We start from the raw sequence: 22,892 nt of genomic DNA on the forward strand, positions 1-22,892 counted from the left end.
ATATATATGTGTGTGTGTGTGTGTATTTTATGTTAAAAACTATATGAGATGAATTCTGAAGTGAGGTACAGGCATGACACCATATACCCCTCAAGTCACAGCCTTCTCTCTGAAATATATATATATATATATTTCTGAGTATATATGTACCACATCTTTTTTATCCATTCATTTATCAATGGACATTTGGGTTATTTCCATATCTTGGCTATTGTAACTAATGCTGCAAAAAACATAGAAGTGCATTTATCTTTTTAGATTCATGATTATGTTTTCTTTGAGTAAATTCCCAGGAGAGGAATTGCTGGGTCCTGTGGTATTTCTATTTACAGTTTTTGAGAAACTTCTATACTGCTTTCCCTAGTAGCTGCACCAATTTGTAATCCTACGAGCAGAGTACAAGGGTTCCCTTTTCTCTGCATGCTCGCCAGCACTTATTTCTTGTTTAGTTGATAATAGCCACTCTGACTAGTGTGAGGTGATTGTGGTTTTGATTTGCATTTCCCTGGTGCTTACTGATGCTGAGCATCTTTTCATGTGTATGTTAGCCATCTGTATCTTTATATATTTGGGATGTTATGCCCTTATTAGATAAATCATTTACAAATATATTCTCCCATACTATAGTTTGCCTTTTTGTTTTATTGATGATGTCCTTTGCTGTGCAGAAGCTTTTTAGTTTAATCTAGTCCCACTTGTTTATTTTTGCTTTTGTTTTCCTTGCCTGGGGAGACATCCAGAGAAAAGTTACTAATGCTAATGTTTAAGAATTAACTGCCTATATTTTCTTCTAGAAGTCTATGGTTTCAGGCATTATATTTAGGTATTTAATTTATTTTGAGTTTATTTTGTGTATAGTGTAAGACAATGATCCAGTTTTATTCTCTTGCATGTAGCTGTTCAGTTTTTCCAGCACCTGAAGAGACTGTCTTTTCCTCATTGTGTATTCTTGCCTCATTTATCATATATTAATTGGCCATATAGCTGTGGGCTAAATAAACATTTCTTTGCTATCAAGGATGATACAATTTGTTCATTTTTATTGACCTTATTTTAAAATTTCCCTTTCATTCTAAAAAAAACTTTTAAAAAATTTTTTCTGAATAATTTTCTTCATTCAATTATCTGAAACTGTTTCAACTTCAAAAAGGCATCCAATTAGGTCTTCCAATGGAACTAAAAGTGATTTCCTCTTGCAATAACCACTCTAGATATCTTTTACACAGAGGAAGTTTGCTTTATACTTTCCATTCTGGGGAAAGAAGAAGGGAGAACTTCCCAGCCTTTTTCCACTTCTTTCTGAACTTCTAGTAGCCTTTCTTACATTGTCTTTCTGTCACTTCCCCTCAACTGTAGGAGCTGAAGGAACAGAACTAGAAGCATGGGGTTGTAGTGGCTGCTCAGCCCCTCCCTTGGTCCAAAGTCCCTTGAACCTTAAATTTAAAAAAAGATAAATGTCCTTGATTGGCTTCAATCTGGGTTTCATTTGGTTCCACCAAGGAAAGCTCTTCTTCACCTTCCCTTCATGGTATTTTCCCAGTTCTTACCCATGTCTTAGAAGACCTTGAAACTATGAACTGTGCTCTCTCTCTATTGATTTTCCTAATTTCTGTCTGCCATGCTCCTACATTGCCTTTTCTTTCTGTGCTGGAAACTCTGTGCTTTGATGTTGCTCCATCTGTAATCTTTGGACAAATTCAGTGGACTGAGAGCTCTCATGAAACTGAATCCTTGTGAAGCTATTTGAGCAAAGGAGTCCCTGATTTCAGTGAGTCATGTGAATGGTGTGCTTCAAAACAAGCTGGCTTGCACCCTTCCTTCATAGTAATAACTTGAAAGGCAGAAATATGTTAAATACAGAGCTAAAGGTTAGCCTATTTTTTTTCCTGTGTTTCTATATTTTTTTTGTTTTTTACTGTTGAGCATAAAACTCTTGTTATACTCTGTTGAGCATAAAACTAAAGTTAGAGCATAAAAGCTCTAAACTTTAAAAAAATTTAGGACACTATATGTTTCCATCTTCTATAATTTCACTACCACTTGCTGATAAAATCCTGCTGTTTTAACCTCTCCTCTTTTTCCCTACTTGTGACTCCCACGTGAGTCTGAAATTTGAATACAAACATTGCTGTCCAACAGAACTTTCTGCGATGATAGAAATGATCTATAATGGCACTGTTCAGTACAGTAACTACTAGCCACATGTGGCTATTGAATATTTGAAACATAGCTAGCACAATTTCCAGAAGAGCATCTTTTAATAAATATAAATATAAAAAACACCAAAAGAGTGGATGACACTGAGCTAATTTTACAATCTGAATTTATAGCTGCCTCCAAACCCTGTATCCTTGTCTTCTCCTGGACACACACTTCATTACTCTTGATGTTTTACAGACAAATTTCTTAGAAAAATGAAACTGCAAAACCACCTTGACAGCCAACTGTCAGGTATCTGTGGTGAGATAACTGATGCTTATCAATAATATAATGAAACCAGGGCTTCATGCAAGTGGGGGTTTAGAATCTTGGACTACAGTAGTAGAATGTACTTCATTTCATTCCTCTTGACCTCACTGTAAGGCACTGGTAGGCCATTTCCAGATGGTAAAATTCAGAACAGAAAGTGAGCCAGAGACCTTGATGTTTGACTACACAACAATGTTCCCCAATGTTTGACTACACAAAATTTAAATTCTCCCATTTTTGTCAATGCATTTGTATTGCCTGTGATAGTCTGACATTAGTTGAAAATTAAAAGTGTTCTTAGCAATACTGTGGAGAAAATATAATATTTCAAGCATATCCAAGTGCCTTCACTCAATTTAAAATGTGTTTACGATACTATATAAGATTCATTTGATTCTTAAATTCTCAATCTGTATAATTACAGAAATCCCTGTATATCATGGGTCTTACCAAAATTCCATATATCTTTGCCCCTTTGTGTGTTTATGTAGGACTTCTTTTTGATCACTCTCTGTAGACATCAAGTGTACACAAAGTTGCTAGAATGGTGCCACACCGGTGAGCAGGGCATAGGCCTATATTCGGGTAAATTATATTAACAGTCAGGATGGGGGTTGACACTTGCCCATACTCCATGGTGCCTATTATGCAGATCGATGTATTTGAGATACTCCCTGAATAAAACAAATTTAAAAATTCAGTAACTACATGATCCCAGGAGAGTTACAATACACATGGATATATTAAAGATTCGGAGAAGTCCAGTAGCAAAAAAACCTATTGGCTTTATTTTTTTAACTCTATGTTTCTCTGTGAATTTGTCCTTAGAGCCTTTTTTTCCTCACCTGACATCTCTTAATGACCCAAGGAAGTCATCTCTAATGTTCCAAGGAAGACACTTGGAGGAATCCTGTCTCAGCATTAAGTTATTCCTAGGCATTAATACCTTGTTTCCAAATATCTGGTGTAGTCTAGATCTAGATATGTCAACAGATTCAGAAACCTAATAGATTCTATAGATTCTAGATTTGGAAGGTTTTCAAGAGGTTGGTAAGACCAATACATAAGTAAGCAAATGATTTCCACTAAGTATTTCTAAAGTCTCCACTGACAACTTTTCTAACCATTTGTTGTTGCTTTGAAAGACTTCAAACATCTTTGGGATCACAACTGCTCATCAAGCTATAAATTTGACATTAATTGCAGATGCAATGAGTTATATGATTATTCCTTCTAAGTAGGCTCTTGTAGACAAGATTCCCCCCCACTGAAAATACCTGGAGGGTCTGTTAGAAATAGCAGCTCCCAAGACCAGATAACACACAGTAGTTTTTGTGTTTTGCCTTAGATTTAGCTTGATTTTTTTGAGATTAGAGAAATGAACTCTCCTACGTGATTCAGTTAAGAAATGCATCTGTGCCAGGACTGCCTATGAAACTACTGGGCGGTGAGAATGAAAGTATCTCAAAAGTCAAAAAGGCATCATTAAAATAGTTTCCCTCAGGAACAAGATTGCTTAATGGTTTCTTCAAAACAAGTAATACATGAGAAGGAAAAGATTTGTCAGCTGCCAGATTTCAGAATATTGCAATTATGAGTTATGCTTTATCTTCCTAATAACTATCTCCAAACCACTTAACTATGTGAGTTTCACAGAAAAATGCCTTTATCTGCTTCACAAATTCTTCTCTAGTAAAGATTTCAATCCATGCCTTTAATCCATATTTAAGAGGTTGAAACCAGCTATGGCAACAGATTACATGAGATAGTCCTAAATAGAAGATGAACTTTGGAGTCAGAAAGGCATAGGTTCAAATGCCTACTCTAAGAATTACAAATTGTATAACCATGGGGGCTATATGTAACTCTTCTAAATGTCATTTTCTCTGTGAAATGGGTGAGATAGCACCTCCAACAAAAGATAGGCAGGGGAACCTGATCAAATGGTATATGTAAAACATTTAAAATGGGCCTGGAAAATAGTGAGATGTATTAGAAAATGTGGATTATTACTGTAAGCTATTATTTTGGTCTAGGACAATTTTCAGAATTGTTCGCTATATATAGTTTCTAGAATATAATATTCCAGCATGTTTCTTCAAACTACATATCACATTGATTCTATTCCTTCATTCAACCAATGCTCTAGTCACTAAGGACCAGGAAGCAAGAGAGAGTTCTGGCCACTGAGAGGCCAAGGAGTGTCAAGGCATCAGCCACAGTGAAAATCATAACTGCACTTCACAGCCAGGGTTTTATGAGAGAGGTGTGGCTACAGGGGTAAAGGGAGACAAGAAAGGTGTGCGAGTTCTGGCCGAGTAGGTAGGCTCGGCCTTCTCCGGGAAGCAAGTAGATGAGCTGTGCGTGCCCCAAAGGAGCAGGGGTTTGGCGGCTGGAGGAGATCGGGGGGCTCTTTCTGCAGAGGTGTCAGCAAATCAGATGTTCATTGTGGCCAGAGAAGGCATGTCTGTGGCCCGCAGGAAGACGAAGAAGGACAAGAAGAACAGGGTTCAAGAGAATACCCTGAAGGGGCTGGAAAAGCCAAAAGGGGTCAGACTGGAAAGAGAAAGGGAAGAAAAGTAATTAAGTTATTGAATATCTACTATGGCTGGTGTCATACCAGATGCTTCCCCTACACTTTTGCATCTAAGTCTTATGACAACACTGTGAGATAAGTAGTAGTAGATCTCCAGTGAGCAGATGAGGGAAATGTGGCTCTCCGAAGTTAAAAAAGTTGCCCAAAGTTCCATAAAAATAAAAGTGGAAGGCACTTGGATTCCAGGCCAGCTTTGTTGGCTGGCAGAGCCCATGCCAATCTCTATTTTAAGCAAGGGCAACTGTCAGGGGTCTTTAATCAGGGAAGTGACCTCATCAAAAACAATTTTTTTTGAAGGGAAAGAATGATGACAGAATAGAAGATGATGGATTGGAGTTAGATAGGATGAGGATTGGGATCAGTTAGAGGTTATTGCAGTTTTGTGGGAGAGAGATAAGGAAGGCCTAAGGGATTCAGCTCCTGCACAGATGGAGGGAGAGAAACATTTCTTAGACTCAGAAAGGCTTGGGTACCATTGACGTGTAAATACCTCAGAATAGAATCTCTGAGTCCAGATATGATAGAACGTATGTGAGGGTGAATAGTGGATGACATCATTAAAGTTTTTTATGTTAACTTGTAAGAACAGAACCAAATACATGGCATTATGCCATCTAAACCCATGCTACTCCAAGTACTGTCCAAGACCAGCACATAACTTCCCCTAGGAGTTGGTTGGAAATGCTGAATTCCATGCCCCACTTAGGACATTGTGAAGCTATCTGCATTTTAACAAATCTCCAGGTAAAAGGACCACAGATGTAAGAAAACTAAAATTGAGGATAATGGAGAAGGAAGATATCAGAGAAGAAAGGTGATTTTCTTTAAAAACAGGTTCTAAACCCTGAATTTTGCCCATGAATCTATAATTTTTCAAAAGCATTCTGGTTAGCAATGATTTTATTTCATATTGCTCTTATTACATTAAGAAATCTCTAGAAGATGAAGCAGCCACAGGTGCTAACCTAGCCAAGATCTACAAGGCAGATGCTCCTTCAAATTTGTACTTTATAAAAGACTGCCCAACTCAAGCTGTAACCGAATGATTAGGTAGCATTTGATCTGTTCGTTTGGAATGTCAGGAGGGATAATGCTGACATAGCTCTATGCTGTCTCAGATTGTCCTTCAGTTACCGGAAAACAGAAATCCAAAAGACAGTCTCTTTTATCATCATGCTTGTCTGAGAAGGGGGTAGAACAGAAAGATCTTAAAGCACTTTCTGAATTTTGAATTTTCCATCAGTTCATTCAATACATATGTGTACTAATATGTGTGAGTGTGATGGGAGAATGTCTTGAATGCCACCCTGAATTCACCATTCCGCTGTCTTAATTGTTATTGATCCAAAGTCCTTAGTTGTACCCAGCAATTCATGAGAATCAGAGCCAACACAAGTAGGTCTGGGGGAGCCTGGAGGGGAAGAAAAGATAGACCTCAGAAAGGGTATGCCAGCTAAATATCTCCACCCAGGATTTGCCCTAGAATATCTTTTAGCCCATTGGCTCAGTGATTTGCACCAGCTTCCCCCCACCTTATCTACCCTAATGAGCATTTGGTGTCCTCTGTGTAAAGAATATCAAGACTATGTATGTTCTCATTGGCTTATAATTTGATCCTTTAGATGCAGTGGGCAAATTGAAATATTTCCTCTTGGCTTAATAAGAAACTTACATACATCTTAAACTTTGGAATGAGGCAACAGTGTTCAGACGCCCTCAGGTCAGCAGCTCCACATCCCAGGCATGGCTCCATGGCTCTCTTGTCATCGTCCTTGTTGAGTAACAGAGATTTTTCAAAGCCTGCTGTGCCTAGGCACTGGGGAACAGAGGTGAACAAAGCCACCACCCACATGGACCTGACATTCAACTGAGCAGTACACATAATGGGCAAATAACAAATGCAACCATGCAAAAGTAATGCCTAGTAGTGATAAGTGGCCATGAAAAAGCATCATATGGTATCTTGAGAGAGAGAGCATGAGGAATGCTACTTTGCACAGGGTGTCAAGTCAGATTTCTCTGGAGAGCTGATGTTTGAGCTAAGACCTAAAATAAAATAAAAAGGGTAGACTTGGGAGGAGAAGAGTTGCAGGCAAGAGGACTTGCAAAGGCAAAGCTTTTCAGACAGAAGCATGCTAGGCATGTTTGGGAAGTGGCGAGGCAGCCTGGCTGGAGAGGACTGAGAGTGAGGAAGAGTAGAAGGAAATGGCCTGGTACCAGACCACATAGGGCTTTGAGGAATCTTGAGGGTCACAACAAAGTTAAAGCACGAAAAGATGAATCTTTCACTTACTGAGACAGATGCTACACTGATGAAACATAAGCATTGCTCAGTCTCTTTCTCACAGTAATTCTATATATGGGTATCATCATTATCTCTCAAGAAAACTGCAGTTTAGATTAATTAACATGACCAAGTTCACACAGCTACCTTTTTGGAGCTGGGATTTGAACCCAGGGCTGTCAGATCCGCTCAGACACTCTCACACTTTCCACACTGCTATTACAATAGATCTCTGTAATCAAAATGTACACCCAATTTAATGATGTAAATACTGTGAAGTTCAAGTGTAATAGCTATGGCTCTAGGTCCTTCTAACTTTAATAGATGGGTGGAGTTATATTATCTGCTTTTTACCATAATTTATTTTTGGTCACGTTTTTTATGCTCCTAACACAGTGAGATTCTCATTGCATGTTGAAAGTCGACAATAATTTTGTATAAAAATTTATTTAAGGTAAAAGAGAACTGCATTTTATAACATCAAGTTAGTTTCTCACCAGACTTAGTGGAGAATAAGCCATGAGACATGATTGCAAAGACATTTCCATTTCAAAAATATTTGATGTTAGCTATTGTTTGAGAGGTGGATGTTCAAAATATGTGGTCCTTTCTACTCCTTCCTAATTTACATCATCTTTGCTAATTTGTGCACCTGCTTTTCTAAAATCTCACAATACATATATCCCCTCAAGGAGGTCTATTGTCTCCACATAACCATCCTTTCTCATCTCATTCTCCACACCAGAAATCTCTCCAGTCTCTCTCTGCCCATTAAAATGTGGTTGTTCCTTTCAAACCCTGCCCTTCTCTCTGGTGCATTTCATACACTGCCCTGCCTGTGTAATGGATTAACCTTTGGCATATATGTTCTGCTTCACCAACTGACCATGGACAGCTTGACTTTGCCTTCTAAGTCTCTGAGGACCAGCTTTGCCCTCACCGCCATCGATCAGGAGACTTTCTGAGCACCAACACTTAATTTCTGGCCTCCCAACTCATCCACCCTTGCATCTCTGCTGGCCAGAATATTTCTTGGAATCCTTCAGTTAGTTGATTAATTCCTGACCTCTGATTTATCTGTGACCTTCACTACAAGATAGTATGATTTCAAATCTGTCTGCAGGAGTTTCCCCAGAAAAGCCCTGGGATCTGAGTGACCTGAGATGCACACTTTAATAACAAGAAAACCTAATTGATTTTTTAAAAACTAAAAACTATTTAGGAAAAAAATAAACCAGGGAAGTCTCCCTTCTTCTAAGGCTTTCTTCTATTCTATAACCTGATGCATTTTAGAGCTAGTGTTTTGAAGAAAGCTCTGCTCTGTGGGACAGTAAGTTGTTGTAGGACATAAGGAATAATTTTGTTTTCCACTAAGTCATTGGTGACAGTATGAAGCTTAGCATGACTTTTCTGTGAACCCTCCAATAAAAATTCTGTTCAAGTGGGCTTTTTTAAACAAAACTCAGACTTTTCTTACTCTGCTTTTACACTGCAAAGGCACCCAGTATCAGAGGCCATGTAACTCAGGTATAACTCTAAAAGGGTTTTGTTTGTCTTCAGGACAACAGTGTTTAAAACGCTCTTTATTCTCCAGTAGTTTGTGGAAGTGCAGAAGCTGAAAAAATTCTGGGCTTGTAAAGAAACGCAGCGTCTAAAACTCTCCAGAAGCACACAGAATGACAGGGCTCTTAACCAATAAAATGTGAGATTCAAGTAACACATTGTCACTACTCAGCAAATAATAAGGAGCAGGTATAAGTATGACATCACTGGAAAACATTCTCATTGGCGAGTCCTCTGTGCGCCGGTTACTGTTCTATTTGTGGAAGCAGCAGCCTTATTCAAATTAACCTTTTCACACAGATGGGAGGGGAAAGTGGTGAGTAATACGCTGCAGTCTTTTCCCTGAAGGTGATGTGCTCTCACATTTGCTTTACATTGCCTTTGAGCAGGCAAAATAAAAATAAATTCAGCTGTGGCAGTGTTTCCCAAGGATAATAGCTGCTTGAATTAGATCAGGTCAGTGAAAAGGAATGGAATGGGAGCTGTAGCAGAGTTAAAACAAATTTCTGAATTTTCTCTTCGCCTTTACCCCTCCCCCACTTATTATTTTTCTGTGTCTCATTCCTGGACTCAGTTGATGCCTAGACTAGAAATGGGATCCCTCCACTCAGCCATTTGAGGGTGGGATTTCTTTGAACACTAATACCTCTAGCTTGTGCCATCTGGGGCCCAGCAGACAGGTCAGATTAATGGATGGTTTTTTGGCATTGTAGAAATACTCAGGAGTATGAAGCTGATGAGATAATTTAATCACATTTCCCGTAGTTGGTGAGGAACTGTCACTCTCTAGCCTGTTACTGTTATATAAATACAGGGCCTCCAGGATACAGTGATACACCGGAGAGCCCACTCCATTTGTAACTTCAGTACTTTAACTTTGGAGAGCTCGGATGGAGACGCCGTCCTTAAAACTATTCCCGTTCTAGATTAGCTTCTTGTACTTTGCAGAACTTTGCTTAAACAAATTGCTGAGCGCCTTTGGCCTTATTTTAACTCTTCCAACTTCAGTTTTACTCTCTGTCATCTACGATGGTCATTCAAGATATAAACCATGTGAAAGTTTGAACCCTGCTTTAGACATTTCTTGTTTCCAACGTTTATATTTTCTTCCCTACCTTTTTCATCTCTTCCTTCATACTCAAAATGCCTCTACTTGTCGGAGACAAATAAAAAATGCAAGAGATGAAAGTCTATAGTAACGTGACAATGAACCTATTATCTGCTGCCAACATGGGGTATCTGAGGCTGTTCAGGCTCCTATGACAAAATGCCACAGAATGGTGGCTTATAAACAGAAATGTATTTGTCCCGGTTCTGGAGGTGGGAAATCTGAGATCAGGGTGAGGTGAGGGCCCTCTCCACGTGCAGATTTCTGCTTGCATCCTCACCCAGTGACAGGCTACAGGGCTCTGTGGGGTCTTTTTTATAAGACGCTATTAATCCTATTTGTGAGGGCTCCACCCTCATGACTTAAGTACCACTCAAAGGCCCTGCTTCCTAATACTATCATCGTTGGGAGTTAGGATTTTAATGTATAAATTTGAGGGGAACACAAACATTCAGACCATGGCAGAGGTTAGGCAAAAATGGCTATATTCCAGGTCAGAAACAAGTTGCTACATGCAGACAGCTAGCTCTCTTTGCTCCAAACACAGGGCTCCTCGCTGCACTGTTGCAGGTCCTTGGAGAGGTGTTAAGCTCTGAGGTCTTAGTGCTCCACTGTTGCTCCACTAAGAATATTAACAATGTTGTCATCAAACGTTAATGACAATGGCACCAGAATGACACTACATGTCATGATCCCATTTGGTCTCTGTGTATGTGTTTTGCTTCTCTGACTTGCATTCCTTTAATTTATCTGGGCACTGTAGCTTTTACTGGGCTCTCAACAAAACTATACAGATTCAGAGAATAGTAACTTGTGTTAGGAAGGTTATGCACTATGTTTTCATCACTGCTGAATAAATAATGCACAAGAAGGTGGAATGCACAGGAGCACTGGGAAGCTTCTTGGCCATTGGGGAGCAGGTGTGTGCGGGGACAATGGGCAGAACAGAGGCAGGAAGGATGAGACACAGATTCAGTCACTGTCTCCTTTATGACCTGGCTCTGCCTGAGCCCTGCCAGCTTTCTGCCAAGTCACTGAACTGTTCAGCCCTTTCATGGGTAGCTGCCGAAATCCCAGGAACCAGGTGTAGGGAGCAGCTCTCTGTAAGTTGCTGAAACCCACCACTCTTGTGTGCTCAGCCTTCCACTTTTTGACTTTTTACAACTTTCCCCATCTAATCCCAGCATCTGCTTTAAAATGAGACTGTCTCGTGGCCTTCCTTGGCAAACCACGCCAGTGAGAGGAGCTCAGACGTTGCCAACCTGACCTGGCGCACCTCACATTTCCAGCTCACTGTGCCTGAATGGTGCATTGTTCCTGTGCTGAATTAAGTTTTAGAAAATGACTTTCAGATGTTAGGTTCCCATTCTGGTACTGTTTTACCCTCTTGCCGTTTATAACCTAACCTCATAAAAGGCATCATCATTGTTTGGCTCTGGACAAAAAAATGAGGACTCATAAAATATCATCCTAGATGAGATGGACTGATACCAATTTGAAATGCTTCAGCTTGAGACCACTACCAAATAATTGAATTGCTGCTCTTCCACTACGCTACCCTTTGGTTTGTCTGTTTGGTTGTTTTGCTGTAACTTTCAAATGCACCGGGTTATTTTAGGCAGTGCCCGCAAATTACTGTGACCCTCTTTATCTGAACTCCCATCAGAAAACCGCCTAGTTCTCCCCAGGTTTTTTCTTTTCTCCTCCCCTCCGCCAACCCTTCAAACCAGAAAAGTAGCTGCTGAAAGCAGAACGGTTGCCATGGCAACCTCTTGGCAGCTTCCTCAGCCAGTAACAGTGTTGATTTCCCGAGGAAGCCAGTGGGAGGGGGTGGGGCTCTGAGGAGGTAAAGGAAGGTTACTGTGCACTTAGTTAATATGCAAAACCACTTACCCATTGCTGGATGCACAGCCAGGAAGCGCAAACAAAGCCATGCTTGATCAGCTAACATGGACTTTACACACTAGTTGATCTGTCCAAGGATGCAGATGTTGGCTCCGAAAGAAATTTTGCAATTGTACAGCAAAGGACAGAAGAGGTAACCCTACAAGAGGTTAAACACTATTTTTGTAATGGTTGGTGAATATGGAAGAAATAAACAGAAGCTGAGGTGTAATTGCCTTGCTCCTCTCTGCTTTGTTCAAAGAAAAACACAGCCATCTAAATCACAGGGATGGTGTTTTCTCTAAAAATCTAACATACTGAAGTTCAAGTTTGCATCAATTAAACTCTATGTAAGATAAACCAATATGTTCAGATATAAGCAAGTATAGCATAATTTGGTTTGTGCTTGAACAAAACATAAGGCTCAAGCTGCATCTTTCACCTCCGAGTTTTCAGACAAAGCAGCAGCCACAGTAACTTGGGGCTGGGAGTGGGGGCGGATTCTGCTGGGTCTCCCTCTCTCTCTCTCTTCGCCCTCTCCTCCACCCCCCTCCCCCCCCCCCGCCCTCTCTCTCTCTCTCTAACTTTGATAAATCCCTGTTTGTTTGCTGGGGGCTGGACAGTTTGGAAATCAATCCCGGTGAGAGTGGAGGGGAGACTCTGTGCTGTGTGGTGCTGGCAGAGGTCACCGGCATGAGAAATGAGCAGGCTGGCTGCGAGCTGGGGAGGGTGGCCAGCCCCTTACCTCGTGGTCTGCAGCTTTGCATGTTAAAGAAGAGGTAGGCTGATGGAAAGACTGCAGCAAGGAGCTGAGGTCTGCCCAGCAGGTGTCACTAGGGATTTAAAGCTTACCAGACCTTTGGGACAAGGCCTAGGAAACAGCCAAGTAATGATTAATGAAGCTTACTTTAAAATATTTTTGAGAGGTTATATGTGAAATAATTTCAAGGAGTTCTCCTTCCAGGGGAAGGTAAAATGAGAGCTATCGCTTGGCTTAAATGATTTCTGAACCATTCTCTCTAAGGCTCTCTCTCCATGTCTGAGTTCCCATTCCAAAAACCAGGCATGGACATAAAACTCACAGAAGCCACACTGTATCCAACACTGTGGGGAAAATACTCACACAAAGCCAAAGCAAGTGCAGAAAAAGATTATGATGACAGAGATTCCCACTTACAAAATCAGCCTCTCTGTCCTAGCACCATAGATGTTGATTTTCTAAGTAATCTCAGAATTAGGATCAGAATTCACTGTAAAAATGCAAATGCCCCTGGAGTCCCTGTACGGTGAGGTCAGCTTGTATTTTATCCAGAGTTAATATTTTTTAACAAAGCCATGTGAAAACCATCTCTATTTAAAAAAAAAAAAAAAAAAAAACGAAAGCAACCTGCACTAAAGATATTAGCCACCTTTAAACTAGGCAACTAGAAATATGCATATGATCTTTTTTTCTAAGAACTGAGTAGGGAAAATTTGTTTTCCTTGAAAACTTTTTTGTTATTTCCCTTTTAGGTCTTATTTGCCTGGAAGTTCAACATTAAATTTCATCGTGAATTTCAGTGGCTTCCCTACCTTAGATTTTCTTATATAATTTTTCCTCCATCCATTTTACATTATTCAAATAATGGCTTCCTACCTTGTTTTTAATCATTTATAGTTTTGACATATCTGTACTTTTTACTGTGCATATTCACACCCATTTTGGTATGCTGTACCCAGATGGAAGGAAGGGAAGGCAAAGAAAGGAAAAGAAGAGAGAGAAAGGAGAGTAACGTGGCCCTGTCATCAATACTCAGCATCTCATGATGAATACGTTCATTGCGTTTTTCTTCAGTTATCCTTTGGAAGGTAGGAACAGGGAGCTAGAGCAGTGGTCTGGGGGGCGGGGCAAGCTGGGTTATGCACCAAGGGGTATCAAAAATGGTGTGAGAGCTACAAGATGGGAGAGGAGAAGCTGGACGCAGAGATGTGATCGTTCAGAGCACTTGATAAAACATCACTTGGTGCAGTTTTGTCTTGCAAATGAGATGGAATGTCTGTCAAACAGACACAATCCTTCCCATCTTACAGATAAAAGAAACTGAGGCTCAGAGATGTTGTCATTGAGTCACACAGCATTATGTAACAGAATCAGGATGAGGAACCAGCCCCCTGCTCACATTTTTGTGACTCATGGCAACCATCCTGGGAATAATGAAAGAAAACCACAGAGTACTGAGGGACATCATACAAATTGCTTTCATTTGGCGTTCTTTCTCCTGGGGATGCCCCACTACACAATACCACCAAGGAAACTCCCACAAATGAAAATGCCAGTTGGCAGTTATGTAATTGTGGCAGAATTTCATTAAGATTTTAGTCAGTCATCATTATTTTTATTTCCATTTTATGAGGGAAAGAATAAATGACTTTTGTAGTATTGATGTCTACAGACTCACTTCCTAACCACAACTCTAACCATTTCTCTAATCATTTAACTGATGTTGTTTTAATAAGAGCTATTGTTATTATGCATTATTAATAAAGGACCACCATTACTATTAATATCACTTAGGAAAGATTCTATAAAGAGCTTTGAGACTGCAGATGCAATTAACAAGAAGCCAAATTCTCCAAGGTGTGAAAAATACCACTTATGGATAGCTACACACATTTGATCTTATAAAAGTCTTAATAAGCAGATTTCGCATGCCCACAAGAAAAGCCATGAGCCCCATGAAGATTGATGTATGCAGTAACTTGTCCTCCTCCAGATACAGAGAAATGTGATGAGTTCAAAGGAATTTTCATAAACCTCTGGTCTCTTGCCCATGACAATGGAATGAATGTATTACCTCATATTGCAGGGAGTTCAGCTTACCTAAAAGGTCATATTCATAACGGGTGAAAACAACATATTTCACTTTCAAATATAGGCATGTCCCTTGAGTAAGTGGGAATGTTATCATAATTCTATGACATATTCTCAATACGCTATGAAGTCCATAATCCTCATAGGCTTCCGTAGCATATTTGAGAGCTGAGATCACAGGAGTGGGGCAAAAATGCCTTTCATACATTTTCCCTTCAATAATGGTCCCATTGGAAGGATCTCCCCTTTGCCTGCTCAGGCTTAGAGCCATGGGCTCACTCTTTCTTTGTCGGGGAGGGAAGAATTACAGTCAACTTGAGCACAGTCAGAAGAAACAGAGCTTTGGCCTCTGAATATCCTATTTCATAAATAGAAAATGACGACAGGCTGTGGTCTCATCACCCTCAAAATAAGGATGAAGTTCTGTCCTCTAACAAAGGGCTCACCTTAGAGCGGCGCCATCTGCTCACCATCCAGGGAGTCCAGCCTTCTACAACCATCGCCACACTGCTTTTCCTTTGTTCCATGGGTAAGTGGGACTTACTGTGCAGTGCCTGAAGGTTACATTCGGAATAACAACACTCTCGCATCGCCTTCTAAGGCTTTTGTTTCTGAGTCTGTTTTAATGAGGGCATAAAGGGTGAGTCCACCCACTACAAGATCTAGACATTTTCAAGGACTCGGAGAAACTTAAAAGTCTTTTGTACACACTTATAGATGATACTTTTGCCAAAAACATCATTTCAGTGAAAGAGCAATAATATATTTTTTTCTAGCACAGGCTTTCATTGTTTCAAAATCCATAATTTAATCTCACATTGGTCAGATGAGTATCATTCTCCCTACTTTAACAAGTGTGGAAACAGAGGCACAGGGTGGAGAGTGGAGAAAGTCATGGAGCAAAACATGAAAGAATCCAAAATAAAATACAAAATTCTCCTCCCTAAATAGGCTCAGTCTATCCATTAACATAGGATCTCCTATTAATCAGTAAAAACTCAAAATACCTATAAAGGAGTGTCACATGGAAACATGGTTCGAATCCTTAGTTTGCACCTTGTCTGGATGATTTTATTTTTGTGACTTATTAGTGTAAAACTCTTGGGTTACTCCCTTGGATGTATATGCATTTTTACTTGATTTGCTCTCTTCCAAATTAGGGCTCAATGAGTAACAACAATGAAGCTTTCACAGACGTTTTGGTTTATGCCTATGTCTCCCGAATACTTTCATCAATCAAGAGAAAACATCTTGCTTACATTAGAATACTTATGAGGTAACCATTGAAAATAAAATAAGTTTTGCAATAATATAGTCTTGAGTTTTTGGAAGACCTTTTCTAACTGGCTTGTAGGATTCACACAAAAAGGATTTTTCTGTGCAGGTTGTAATCTATGTTTCCTCCAGTATCTCCAGTTGAATTGGGACATAGGTCAGGAACTAATGTGCATATTGTTAGTTTTTTAGGTAGAAGAACTGTGAATTTTAAGGCTTTTTGTTAGGCCACTTTCTAACTAATTTTCTTGCTAAATCATCATACTATGTCATCAAGAATCAAGACACATTTGTGCTTTGCTATAATAAAATCAATGAACATATTGGGAATCAAAATATGAATGCAGAGATAATAGAATACTAGGATGCTACAATTATAAAATGCCACATCAGTTATATGTGGAAAAGCATGCCTAGGAGAGAAACTGAGACCCAGCAAAGTTAAGTGCCTTGTACTGTGTCATATGACATTCAGGAACAGAACTGCAACCATAATGAAGGTCCCCAATTTCTGGTAGTCACCCCTATGTCATTATCCTTTCTTTTCCTTTTTGGTTCTTTGGCTCATTCCTATTCTGCCCACTTGAAGTTATTATTCCTGTATTTCCTTTTCTGTGCATGCTGTTGTGCAGTCACCATAAATATGAATTTCCATCGCACTCCCTCTCAGGAGAGACACCTGCATAACCCTGAGGCCAGGCTGGTATGCAAAGATCTTGACATCATCACCCTGTAGCCCTAGGAAACCTCAGACCATTGGCATACTCCACTCTCTCAGTCCCCATCTTTGCAGGGTGAATCCACAGTAGACGCTAATGATACTGCGGATATGAACATAGAGGGAATACAGAGATCCAACTTCTCAGATTCCTAAACCATACCTGTGGCAAACAAAAGCACCAGATTTAAGTCTTGCCACCAAGGCAACATCTTAATCACATTGTACCTGCTTAAGTGTGTAGAATCTTAAGGCTGAATTTTCTGCTAAGCTGTGAGCTCTGAAAATGAATATTAAATTAGGATTTGGGAAGGGGAATGTGCTTCATAGAAAAGCACTTTTATTTTAACATTTAATTATGAAGCTGCCCCACAGAAAAGCTTTGAGCTTGTTGCCATTAGAAACTGAGTCATACGTGCCAGGTCTGTGATCAAATCACAGGTTCACCCCCACCTTCTGCCATCCTCCTCCAGTCATTGACTGGCCTTACTAAGATTGACTGGGCTGAACTTTGAAACAGTCTTGGGTGTTCAGAGACTGAGCTGCACTTCTGAACGTGGTACACAGAAAGGACATTGTTTGTGAAGGCAGAAGGGACCCCTCACTGACAAGAATTTCCAAGGAAATCTCTCAGTTGCAGAAGCCAGCGATATGTAGTAGGAACAATTTTCTATCTGCCTGAAGAAAATGTCAACAAAGTTCCATCTCTTTCAAACTGTTGTGAGAGATATTGAATTATTGTGCAGGAAAAAATATTTTCCGTACCCACCAAGAAAATTGCAACAATCTTCCAAAATGGAGACGTCTTATAACCAAGCACATAGATCAAAAATTGATTTATGTGAGCTATTGAGTTTGTAGATATTTTGACACTATTCATTTTATAGCCTTATTCCATTTCCTTGGCAGAAGAGAATGCTCATCTGCTTCTGAACCTAGATTCCCGCTAATTTTGTAAATGTACATATAGGCCTATAGAGTTAAAGGCAATTTAGTGTATTTTACAACAAATATATAATCTAGTACTTACTTTTTTCTACTTTTGTCAGACAAGAACTGCTTTTTTTAACTAACAGCTAGATTCATATCCAAATTTTAAAACCTTCTAGTCCCTACTTGTCATGTCAAAATACTTTAACATTCTCTACATTTTAATTCTTATGGCCCCGAGGCTTTGAAGGGAAGAGGGGACAGAAAAAGTTTTCACCTTTTCCTGTAATGACAGTCACTGCAAAACTACTTCAGCACCCCAGGACAGAGGGCAAATACTATTCCCAGCAAGTGACATTCCTACCAGGACAACTCATGAAGGGTGCTGAGAAATTGGGTGGGCTTCTCAACATAATATATTTTTTAAATAGAGAAGAAAGTTTTAAAACATCATTCTTAAAAAAAAGAAGGTTAAAAAAGAAGACAAACATGGTCAGAAAAATAAAACACAACAGAGTATGAACGTACAGTACTGTGGGAGACAGACATTGAGGAGAGGCATGGTGACCATTTAGTAATGGATCCCATTTAGACTTTATCTGGCTGTCACTTAGCCATGGGGGAAAGGACCAGCCATGTAAGAAGCAGTGCTTCTAATCATGGTTTCAGAAAAAGTTAATATGCCCTTGATTTATTTTCCCCTATTTTCTCAGTTTTTATGGTACAGAGTTTGACCAGCAAATGTGAGTATGCTTTCTATACACAGCTAGATCTGTTTTCTAAAGTCTATTAGAGAAAAGAGCAGATAGAAGTGCTCACAAAACACTGTTTCCTATTATCCTCACAGACTGGCAGCAAACCAACGATTCTTTGACTGGTAGGTCAAACCCCATCCACACAGCTTTTTCTACCACTGACTCACAGAAAATTAGGGAACGGCACCGGAGATCATGTTTTGACCCTAAGATCTGCCTCCCCACCATGTCTCTTTCACTAGCCTTTCCTACCACACCCTTAGCAACAGTTTTCACTGCCATGGTTACAATCTGTACAGAGACTGGCAAACTCCCAGGGTGTGTCTCTTACAGTACTTAAGTGTGGATCAGGTATTGATGCAAGCACACTTCCCTGACCACAGCTTTTAGCAGCAGACTAAGGAACAGATTTAAGTTCAGCCTGTTTCCATCTGTGTCGGAGACTTCAGTGTTCAGGGTAGCAGGGAAGAAGCTGGCCATCACTCTTGCCCAGAAAGAACATCAGACCATACCAGGTTGCAGTCCTGGTTTTGGGATCATACACAACTTTTCTTTACATGCTCCCATCACCTGTTTCCTTATCTAGAAAGAAAATATGAGAATGAACTGCAGCTTTGTGAGGATTGGCAATTATTTACATGACCCACAGTAGGAATTTAATAAATAGTAACTATTACTACCATGTTCACCAATCATGCAGGATAAATTTTAAAAAGGGTTGCAGGTCGATTTTCAACCCTAGAGGTCTCTCACAGTGAGTGGTAGTTAACATTCATTCCTTACCCTATTATCTATACTGACGGCATTCAGAAACTTCTGGTTTTCTGGGCTTAAGATAACATTCTTACACATCACTTAGCTTTCAGAGACTTTTGGCTGTCCCCAGATGTTTGCCCAAGCCTAGATTCTCTTTTGCCCTAAGAATAAGCCTGAGCTCCTTAACATGGGATTTGAAGATTCTTAAAATCTCAGACAAAACAAGCTTAACACTAGACAATGCCATCGTGTACTCTTATGTTCTCACTCTATTGAGCCCACTATGGAATAGCCCCTGATGGGGAATGAGATGGAATATCTGTCAAACAGACATAATCCCTCCATCCTACAGTTCCTGTGCTGTGTCCTGTGCTGTTTTTGTTCCAGCTACAGTCTCAGACTGTAATGTCATCCATACTTTTTTCCATTAATTACAGGCCTGATGTTCCCATCTCTGTACTTGTTCAACAGTTTGATTATATTCCTCAAAGAGCACTTAGGACTAAAGAAAATGTTAACAAAATTTCATTTATTTCAAATGGTCGTGAGAGATACTGAATTATTGTGCAGAAAAAAGAAAACATTTTTCTTATCCAACAGAAGTTAAACCACACGTTACTCAAGTAAAAAGTTAGTTTCAGGATGTTTGTTAATATTTCTTCCATCCAGAATTCTAGCCAAGAGCCTAAGCAATAAAGAAATGAGCCAAGTGTATTCCCTTTAAATAGAGCTGTCTAGCATCAACTAAATTAAATAGCACAGTGGTACTTCCTACATATCATCATGGATTAACATCTGAGTGTTGTGATGGGAAGACTCTCCTGCAGGGGATTTTAAGGACAGGTATGTCCAAGACGAAAAGAGTGAGTCTAGAACTTTTTAGGCAGGATAACCTGACTCACCAATACATGGGATGTAGAACAAAGGATATTGACTGTTTCATGTCACCAGGTTGATAACACCAGAGCTCCTTGGGTAGCAGTGGGAAAAGATGTACTCCCATTTCCTGGGTAAGGCATCTCCAATCATCTACCTGCAATAGAAATAAGAGGAGCCAGGGAATAAGCATTCTTCCTTAACAATAATATAATTATGTAACTGAATATTAAAATGAAATTCTGTATCTCTGTTTTAGCTGAGGCACAAAATAACAGAAGCTACATTTCAAAGCAAGATATGAAAAATTTAGGATGGCTGGAAATTAATTCTGTAGTCCCTGAGGAGACAGCATACCTTCAAAAAGTTAGGAACAGTTGAGAAAAGTGAGTTTGGATATTGAAGAGGATTTTTGGAGAGAACTCTAGGGTGAAGAATGTGGTGTTCACCCTCTGTCTCAAGTCAAAAGACAGGGTTTTAAAGAGACAATTAGAAAGAATCAATATAAGTTCTAGACTATTGGGGGATACAGTGGACTGGTACCTGATTCTTGTTTGGAAATCTAAAGTGTAAGAGGCAGGCTGGCAGGTTCCTTTGTGGAAGGGTGAAATGGTTGCTGCTAATGTGAGATCACTATGTAGACACAGCACTGACTGGCGTGGAGAAGGGGGAATAGGCACTGAATGTGTGAAAGTTTCCATTGGACCAGATGTGGCCAAATGAATGAGAGAGCAATTATCTGTAGTCATCTTAGATCCTGACCTAGAAAGTTACCCACAGGAGGAACAGACCTCACCAGAGAGAAATGAGCAGGACCACCAGAGTCCCCGGGGTGCTGAGGGAACAGGAAATGACTGGCCCGAATAAAAATAGAAATCTTAAGCCACTGGTTGAGCCAAGGGAAGGGATTCTGGGGGAATAGGGAAGCTGGAGGAAGGAGAGGTTCCAAAGAACCCATGAGAGCACCTGTAATAGAAAGTGCCAGTATTGGCATCCACCAGGGCCAGAGAGCAGCGCCACAAGGCCCACAGCAGTGACAGGCAGGGAGGGAAAGGCTTGCTCCAGCCTGTCTCCCCTCCTGCCTTCCCCTCAACCAGCTCTGACACAGATGGGAGAAGAAAATCCCATTAATGAGAGGACATCAATGGGTGGTTGTGACACTCTATGGGACAGGACATTCTAAATATTCAATTGAGAGGGGGGGTTTGTGCCTAAGCATGAATTTTTAAAGTCGTAGTTCCTGCCTGACTTTCATCCAGGAGAAGAGGAGGCATTCACCCTACAGAGCTCACCTTAAGGGGCTCAGAGACACAGTCACAGATGCTTTATGATTACATCCCCTGGGCTGTGTTTATCTCAACAGAATGTTTTGTTTCAATATAGTATTTTACACGCCTCTCTGCCCTTTTGCAATCCCTGATGGTGCTACGCTCACTTGTTCACTTTTGTATTCTCAGGGCCAGTGTGACAACTGGTACATAGTTAGCTGTAAGTACTTGCCAGATAGTACAAGGGAGCATATATACCGCTACTAGCTGGGAAGAGGTAAGGAGAATTATGAGTGTGAGGGAGGGAGGGAGGACCACACCCTGTCGGATAGATGAAGAAGACTTCCCAGATACGGTCATATACAACATGGGCCAAGCAAGATGAATATCATTCCACCAGTGCATATTTAGACCAACAGGGTTCACAAAAATGTAGTGGCAGGAGAAAAGGCATAGAGATGATGACATGCAGTTAGCTTCCAGAAATGAAAGAAATGGCCATACTTCACATGGCAATCTGAAGACATGTATAACCATTTCATAGTAAATGAGAACAGGAACCACAATGAGAAGGAGAGGCCGAGGCCATCAGACTTCTGGCAGGTCCTGAAACAAAAACAGATGAAGCTCATTCGAGGAAAGTAGACTGGGAAACACACCAAAGGGTCATCGAGGGCACAGCTACATGCATTGTCCAGAGGATGCGGCCAAATCAGAGATCAAACCCAATGACGAGGGCAATTTATAAAACTGAAGTTTAGAGAGTGGGTTTATTTTCCAGACATTAAAGACTTTGCTTCTCCAATCATCAACTGTGCAAGCAAAAGAGAATTTGCTCACCCTGATAGTAGGATTTAAAAGTGAAACCCTGAGAATAAAAGACTAGGCTTGGCTATGGAGAAGAAGCCAAGTGACAGAGACTGAAACAGAACAGGCTGAAAGCTGGGTTTGGCTGTGTCAGCCCAACTGGGTTAAATAAGATTGCTAATTATCTAGTCTGTATATAGTTAGTTGATACTCCAAATTCCCTTAACTCTATTATAAGCTTTGTTTTGTTCACTCAGATGGTTGACTCCTGTACCTTCCTGCTATGGATGCTACTTCAGGTAATATGAGAAAGGCAGGGTTGCTATTTTATAGTGGTGAGTCTTGATAAATTTCAAGGGCAATGTCCCCGACTCTCCCAGATGGTAGTAATAGAAAGTTATTTCAGTGAAATGACATGATAGTGAACTTTGGAATGCCTTTTGAGAAGTTTCTCAGGATATTATTTATAAATATTTTAGAACGATTTAAAGAGAACCAGTTTATATAAGACCGAGAAAATACAGGGGAAAAATTAAGTGTGAAGGCTCTGGAGAGCCCAAAGACTTTAGGCATCAGTAGAAACATCATCTACTTTTCATATTGCTTTGGATCTGCCCTGCAAAAATTAAAATACAGACTGCAAGGCCAGGAAGAAAATATAAATCATTAGAAAATTCAAGAAATCAATGTACTGACCAAACTACTTTGTGCTCTATCCTATGTAACTTATCTCGTTTAACCTCTATAAAAGC

At 40.1% G+C, this 22,892-nt stretch overlaps 1 long non-coding RNA gene across 2 annotated transcripts; it reads left to right on the forward strand.

The window, feature by feature from the left end:
• Positions 1-9,140: 9,140 nt before the first annotated feature.
• On the forward strand, positions 9,141-16,039 carry LOC140843508 (uncharacterized). 2 transcript variants are annotated; one of them, XR_012121343.1, is made up of 3 exons: positions 9,141-9,228; positions 13,624-13,752; positions 15,916-16,039. It is a non-coding gene; the product is annotated as an uncharacterized lncRNA (long non-coding RNA). The 2 variants fall into 2 exon arrangements; XR_012121342.1 differs by lacking the exon at positions 9,141-9,228 and adding an exon at positions 11,033-11,123.
• The last annotated feature ends 6,853 nt before the right edge of the window (positions 16,040-22,892 follow it).

This window comes from Manis javanica, chromosome 9, assembly GCF_040802235.1.
Source record: "Manis javanica isolate MJ-LG chromosome 9, MJ_LKY, whole genome shotgun sequence".
NCBI lineage: Eukaryota > Metazoa > Chordata > Mammalia > Pholidota > Manidae > Manis > Manis javanica.